The sequence below is a fragment of the Populus alba genome, chromosome 4 (assembly GCF_005239225.2).
Source record: "Populus alba chromosome 4, ASM523922v2, whole genome shotgun sequence".
NCBI lineage: Eukaryota > Viridiplantae > Streptophyta > Magnoliopsida > Malpighiales > Salicaceae > Populus > Populus alba.
In genome coordinates, this window is record NC_133287.1 from 21,750,344 (window position 1) to 21,758,518 (window position 8,175).

Consider the following 8,175-nt stretch of genomic DNA (forward strand, 5'->3'; position numbering starts at 1 on the left):
CACAAATAAAAATATATTTTTGTATTTTTTTCAAATAGGATTTCTTTTTAATTTTGAAAAAAAAAGTGAATATTTTAAATACCGGATCAATATATTACAGTATAATTCTACAGATCAAATACTAAATGAAATTGGTAGAAAAACTCACAAGGAACCAACAATAATTTTAAAATAGTCTTGAAATTCTTTAGAATTTTGGAAATCACATAGGGTTTGTTCGGTTAAAAAAAAAAAAAAAACTCAGAAAAGAAAACTTAAACAAAGTATATGCACAACTCCAACGAGATCAGATCACACAAAAGAAAATTCATAACTAAGAAAATTAATCAATCTAAACACGTCCGCTCCTCAACACAAACAAATCAAGATTTGATTAAATTTACAACCAAATCTTTTTCTAAACTCAAATAAGCAACAATATCCTCGTGACCAAATATTAACCAAATCTCATCCACGCAATTATTTCAGTGTTAAACAAATTTATTCAACAAATTCTAAAGATCATGTTTTGAGAGCTTAAGAAATGGACCTTAAAATGGAGACCAAAAACGTTGCTGGACGAGAAATGTGTTGCTGCTGTGAACTATGCTTCTCTGTTGCTCTCGGTTTAGAAAACAATATGCAAGGCTACTGGATCTTGGACTGCTATTGTTGCTTCTCGTGGTTGAGAGAGACACTAGCTGCTTGCTCACGGTGGAACCAGAGTTGCTGATGAAGATCAATCTCTGCTGCTATTATGAGATGGTTGGCCCTGCTAATAGAGGAGGTCCTGCTACTACTAACTCACGATTGATGCAGAGGAGACTAAGGCTTAGCTGCTGTTGCACAGCTGAGAAGAAACTCTTGTTTCTGGAAGGAGGATGCTGCTGCTGAGAGGAATTGCATGAGGATGTCGGTCACTTCTGTTGAACCGCTGAGGAGAAAACTGCTGCTGCTGGAGATCAAACCACGCTGCTGCTCTTGGACTGGAATAGATCTCTTGTGGTCAGCTGAAACTGTTTGCTGTGGAGAACTTGCTGGACATAGCTGCCGGCCTGAGGAAGAGCAAAAGGAACACTGGAGGCTCACAGTTCAGCTGAGCAAGAAGAAATTAACTACTGGATGCTGCTGGACTATGGAAGAGATGGTTGTCCGTGTGGTGGACGCTGCTGTTGACTACAATGAAGGGCTGGAGTAGAAATGGTCAGTTTTTACTAGGAGGAGAAGGTCTTGGGTTTTGCTAAGACAGAGAAGATAGAGGGAAGTGAGAGAGAGAGAGAGGTTCTGAAATCAGTGCATGGAGGCTTGGCTGGTGTAAAAAATGAAGAAGAAAACAAATAGGGAGTGTGTTCTTGGCAAGTGTGGAGGGCACAATTTTTTTTTTTCCTCTGGGAGAGGAAAGTGTGGGGTTAGGCCATTTTTGTGTGCCTTTTCTAACATGTAATATTAATATCTATTTATAGGTATTTTTTTTTATTTATAAAAAAATTGTTTTTTTTAATCAAGTAACCTGAAATCATTTTAATCCCTTTTTTTTTCTATGCAATTTTGGTTCTCTTATCTGATTTTTTTTTAAATTTTTTTAAAAGGCAATGTTAATATTAATTCAATGAAAAAAATAAAAAATAATTTTAAAAATAAAAGCGTTAATAGATGAACATGTTGAAAACAAGTTTTTGCATTTTAAGTATTTTTGAAAAGACATTGAGAATACCAAAATGATGCAAATACATCAAAAAAATTCTCTTTTGATTGTTATTTTTTTTTTATATAATTTTCTTGATTTATTTTTTTTCTTACAATATTTTATTATATTTCATTTGTTTACCCAATCTTGGTTCTCATTCTTTTAATTGGTATATTGTTTTTTTTTAAAATTATTTTATTCTTCGATTCAGTCCTTAATTATTTTCTTTTATTTAGTTTTATATTGGATTTAATTCTCATTATTTTGATTGTTTTTTTTAATGCTTTTATGATTGAAAATTTTACTTCAGGATTTTTTGCATGACTGCCTTTTTATGAGGTGATCCTGATCTAATAACCTGAAGTTGGTTTAAGTTTGATATTTTTGGTTTCTTTATAATTTTTTTTTCAAATTTATCATTGGAAATTGTGTTATTGGACCTTAGGCTTTGTTATTTGCTCCATATTTTTTTACCTTAGGCTTTGTTATTTGCTCCATATTTTTTTTTGTGAGGTTATTATAATCTTACATCTCATGTAACATATTAATCAGGTTAACTGGAGTTGATTTTTTTTTCTTGATGTTTATTTATATGAAATTAATTTTTTTTTTTTAATTTTAGCATTTGACATTAAATTATTGGCATTTGAGCTTTGTAATTTTTTTTTCTATGGGTTAACCTTAGTATGAATTAGTCAAGTTAACTTGGGTTTTTATAGCATTAGTTTTATTTAACCTCAATCTTTTTGCTAGGTTTTTTTTTTTAAAACAATATATATTATGGGTGGCGAGTTAGCTAAATTAACACATGTTAACTTGTTTTTTTTTTTTTTTAATTTGATTTTTTTAATTTTATGATTTGATATTAAATTATTAATTTTCTTTCTAGAAGCTATCTAAATCTTATATTTCAGATCATATGTTAATTAATTAATTAAGATTTGGATTATCATCTTTTATACATTTTTTTTTCCCATTAAAAAAAATCTAGCCCGGTCTGCCTTGGACCACTGGCTACCTTTGTAGTTTACCCTTTATGGAATCTTTGCTTGATTTAACAGGCGGTGACATCTTCTTCTTATTATTATAATTATAGTAAAACTCGAGGAGTGAGTGCACATTGATCAATTCATATCTCATCCCTTCAACAAAGTCCAAAAGAAATCACACATGCCTCAGAGCATCAAGGGTGTTGCCGCCGGCCACCACACCAACGGCATAGTTCAGTTCTAGGCCGATTTATCAAGCAGCTCAGGCGTATGATCCTGTAGTGGCATATGAAGCTTCTTTTCAGTAATGTATCTTCAACGTCAAAGCCATCAGCAAGACGATTCATGCAGCAGACACCGAACGTGATTCGTTGGTATACAATATAGATTGCTTAATCGAACAAAAAACATGCAGAAATATACAGATAATGCAAGATTTAGCTCTGTCTCTCTCTAGATATCGTAGCGCTAAGCTGTGAAAGCCTAAAAAAAAATAGGCTACTTGAAGAAGATCTGGATGTGTAGAGTGATAGTAATGGCAAGGAATTCTCTTTGTGGTTGCTTACTAAATATTTAGGGTCCTTATTAGTTTTTAGGCTCCAGCTATGCCTTGTACTGCTCTTTGTTTTGTTTGTGCTTGGATTATGCCTCATGTTCTATTACTCGAGCCTGAGCTTTGAGCGTAGACCCCTCAATCTGTCGATCAAACTACACATGAATCTATCCTGTCTCAAGCATAAAGAAAATCTTAAAAATAGAGCGAGTGTAGGAGGTTTTGGAAATTAACATGATTTGAGGACAGCGCAAATATATTTCAAAATACATATATAAACAAGCAATCAAGAACAGCAACACAATCATTTAATTAGCTAGAACGATGCTAATTAATTATGACTAGAAACAATCAAGCAGAAGCACACACATATATATAGCATGAATTTAAGCAAGAACACCACGGTTGGATCTCTCTATTGTGCATGTATATATATACATGCCCGCTCCAACATGCAAATAATAACTAGTTAACTCGAGGCACATCACCCCAAACCTCCTCGCCAAACAAGATGATTTTTCTCTTAGCTTCAACCCTGAACTGCGACCCGAGGCGATGGTCATCCTCACGAAGAAGAACAGCCCTGTCACCAACTCTCAGTCCATAGTCGGCAACAAATTGAAGCCAGCCTATAGAAAGAACTGGCTTGTCGTAATCTCCATTTCTCTTCCTGCAACGAATGACCTGAAGCTCACCGCTGCTGTCTTTGACGTTCAAATCAACAAAAAATTCCCCTGCGAAATCAAGATACTGTAAAGAACGAGTTGGGAATGAGAACTGAAATTGGATATCAGTGTATTTTAGCTCTTTGTTAAACACCTCCATCTTGATTTCTTTGGGACGTGAAAAGAGAGAGAGACAGAGAGAGTATATATATATGAGTATACTTAAGAATAGTCTATTTTGTCACTTTAGTTAAGAAAAGTGAAGAACTTTGTCTATTTTTTATTTTGTCACTTTACTTAAGAAAAGAGAAGAACTTTGTCTATTGAAAAGTGAAGAAGTTTGTCTATTATTTATTTATAATAATAAGTCCAAAATAAAAGTGAAAGAGATTTCAAAGAAGCTTCAAAAAAATAAATCTCTCACTCTCTCTCTTTTATTCCTGTTCATGATTTTACTTATAATAAATCCAAAATAAAAAACCTCCATCTTTTCTTAAGTTCTTGAACTTAAGAAAAGTGAAGAACTGTTCTTTTCAATAGACAGTTCTTGAACTTAAGAAAAGTGAAGAACAGTTCTTGAACTTAATAAAAAACCTTCACTTATATATATACATGCACAATAGAGAGATCCAACCGTGGTGTTCTTGCTTAAATTCATGCTATATATATGTGTGCGCTTCTGCTTGATTGTTTCTAGTCATAATTAATTAGCATCGTTCTAGCTAATTAAATGATTGTGTTGCTGTTCTTGATTGCTTGTTTATATATGTATTTTGAAATATATTTGCGCTGTCCTCAAATCATGTTAATTTCCAAAACCTCCTACACTCGCTCTATTTTTAAGATTTTCTTTATGCTTGAGACAGGATAGATTCATGTGTAGTTTGATCGACAGATTGAGGGGTCTACGCTCAAAGCTCAGGCTCGAGTAATAGAACATGAGGCATAATCCAAGCACAAACAAAACAAAGAGCAGTACAAGGCATAGCTGGAGCCTAAAAACTAATAAGGACCCTAAATATTTAGTAAGCAACCACAAAGAGAATTCCTTGCCATTACTATCACTCTACACATCCAGATCTTCTTCAAGTAGCCTATTTTTTTTTAGGCTTTCACAGCTTAGCGCTACGATATCTAGAGAGAGACAGAGCTAAATCTTGCATTATCTGTATATTTCTGCATGTTTTTTGTTCGATTAAGCAATCTATATTGTATACCAACGAATCACGTTCGGTGTCTGCTGCATGAATCGTCTTGCTGATGGCTTTGACGTTGAAGATACATTACTGAAAAGAAGCTTCATATGCCACTACAGGATCATACGCCTGAGCTGCTTGATAAATCGGCCTAGAACTGAACTATACCGTTGGTGTGGTGGCCGGCGGCAACACCCTTGATGCTCTGAGGCATGTGTGATTTCTTTTGGACTTTGTTGAAGGGATGAGATATGAATTGATCAATGTGCACTCACTCCTCGAGTTTTACTATAATTATAATAATAAGAAGAAGATGTCACCGCCTGTTAAATCAAGCAAAGATTCCATAAAGGGTAAACTACAAAGGTAACCAGTATAGGTGTTCAAAAAAACCGACCAACCGATTAAACCGAAAAAACCGAGAAAAAATTAACTGAAAAAACCAAATCGATAAACCGATTAAAAAATAAAAAAATCCACCCGATCCGGTTCGGTTCTAGTTTAAAACAGCTTAAACCGATTAAACCGACCCAAACCGAACCGGTTTAAAAAATATATAAAAAAACAACCCCAACCCTAAATCACTTTCCTCCCTTTCAGTTTCAGCCGCCCCACCCCCCCTCCATTTCCAGCCTTCACTTCGCTTCCATTTCCCTTTCCCCCTTCTCAACCACCCCACCCCACCCCCCGCATCTTCAATACTTAACACAAGAAACACCAACCTTAATTGCTCAAGCCCCTTCGAAACCATAGTCACAAGATTTTGCTATATACAAGCCTCAAATCTTTAACACACCCGTTTCTAAGAAAAAAAAGGGGGAATCTTGGAGTTTTTGCATCAACAGACCAACATGAGCTCGAGATCGTTCACATGGTGGTCAATACCATTATGCATTAATCATGATAGTCTTAGAAGTCTAGTTGGAAGTAAACTTGTGGAGAGGAGGAGGGGAAAAAGGGGGCTGGCAGAGGCAGGTTTTGTAGAAAAATTCAGAGGGAGGGTAAGGGAAGTGGAGGCAATGGAGCTTTGTATCAGATTTCAAGCTATTTGTGGAAAGTTCAGAAGGTTTGGATTGCAGTTTTGGTAGGAAGGAAAGAGGATGTGGACTGTAGAGTATCTCTTCTGATTAAGTTGTTTAGGCTTTGAGTGGTGGTGGTTAGGGGTGAGCATTTCCGGTTCGGTCCGGTTTTTCTCTAAAAAACTAACCAAAATTAAATTTTAAAAAGCTTAAAAATTCAAACCGGAGCCGAACCGGATTTGGTTCAAACCGGATGGTTTCAGTTCGGTTCGGTTCGGTTTTTTTAACAGAAAAACCGAAAAACCTGTATTATTGTTTTTTTGGGCTTTTTTTTTGGGCTTTTTAAGGCTTTTTTGGGCTTTTTAAGGCCTTTTTGGGCTTTCTAATGGGTTTATAATTAATGTCAATATTTTATATTTTTGTTACAAAATTCTATAATAATATATTTAATATTTTTGTCACTAAATATTCATTTATATTAAATTATTAGTGCTAATATTGTGTTTAATATGTTGCAAGTCTTTCTAATATTTATGTTTTAGAGTTTGGACTTCTCATGCATCAAAGTTTAAATAATAAATACACCAAAAATTAAAATTACAAAGCATTGCCTTCAAAAGGACTTAAAAAAAACAACAAATAACATTGTCATAAAAAATAAAATACTTCATGCAAAAAATATAAATCTTTAGTGTGCACATCAAGATGACAAGAACATTGCACTTTGATTCCGTAATACATCAAAACCTGAAAATCAAGATCTAAAATTATAACATGATAAAATAAATTAGAATATGTAAAAATAAAAAAGTAGTATTTTACCATCAAAGTAACTTTTGAATTAATTATCATCCATTACTAAATGTAACTTTCCACTAAATTCTACAAAATAAAAAATTAGACATGTTAGATGATTGCAAACAATTTAATTAATAAATAAAAGGAATACAAGTTTGTGAGGAGGAGGAATACAAGTTTCTGGTAATTAACAAAGCAAGCTTTTGTTTATGATACAAGTTCAGTAATTAACTTTTGTTTCTATACACAGAGATAGCAAAATAAAATTCAAAAAGTTTCAATCAACGAAGAAACAAAATAATTTATGATCATCACTCACTTGTACAGCTAAAAGTTTTGATCTTTAGGCACAAAAGGATCAAAAGTTCTAATCTTTCTTTCATGGTTCTTTCAAAAACCTCTGCAAGCATCTAAAGTCTAAACCCAAGATACTGAGCAGCCAGCACATATATATATAATTACAATATACAAACTCACAACACGCTTTTTCACTTGATGTGCTTTTGAACGGGTCAAAGAACTATGAAATTGTTTTCTTCTTTCTTCAATTCAAACTTCAAACCTCGTAAGCCTTTATTTACTATTCCTTTTATATATATATATATATATATATATATATATATATCAACATAATTAAATCTCAGCATATAAATACAATCTCAGCATATATATCAACATAATTAAATCTCAGCATATAAATACAATCTCAACATATATATATATATATATATATATATATATATATATATATATATATATATAAACATTATTCTCTTTTCATAAAATAAAAAAAATTAATTCAACCAAGTGAGGCTCACCACTACGTACCAGACTACCAGTGCTAATTAAATCAATATCCACTTGACTGGTGTTTGAAGATGAAGATGGTAGGAGAGGGATTTGGTTGGCTAGTGTTTGAAGATGAAGAATCAAAGATGGTAGAAGAGGGATGTGGTTGGCTGGTGTTTAAAGATGAAGAATCCAAGATGGTGGGGGCTGGTGTTTAAAGAAGGATTGCTTTCGATTTGCAAATTGCAATTGTGAATTGTGAGTTGAGGGAGCGGCGGCTCAGGAGCAAGGATAAGGATGGCTGGAGTATGGATGCTAGGGTTAAGAAAAATAATGTGATATTTTTTAGTATTTATAGTACCCCTTAAACTGAACCGGTTCGGTTCGGTTGGGGTTTTCTCGGTTTTTGATTTCTGAAACCGATACCGAACCGAACCGAAATTTTTTGGAAAAAAATTAATCGGTTTAATTGGCTTTTTTTTTCGGTTCGGTTTTTTTGG

At 33.6% G+C, this 8,175-nt stretch overlaps 1 long non-coding RNA gene across 1 annotated transcript; it reads right to left on the minus strand.

The window, feature by feature from the left end:
- Positions 1–6,648: 6,648 nt before the first annotated feature.
- Positions 6,649–8,175, minus strand: LOC140955464 (uncharacterized). The gene is made up of 3 exons (XR_012169546.1): positions 7,715–8,175; positions 6,911–6,970; positions 6,649–6,835 (listed from the first exon to the last, which is right to left on the minus strand). It is a non-coding gene; the product is annotated as an uncharacterized lncRNA (long non-coding RNA).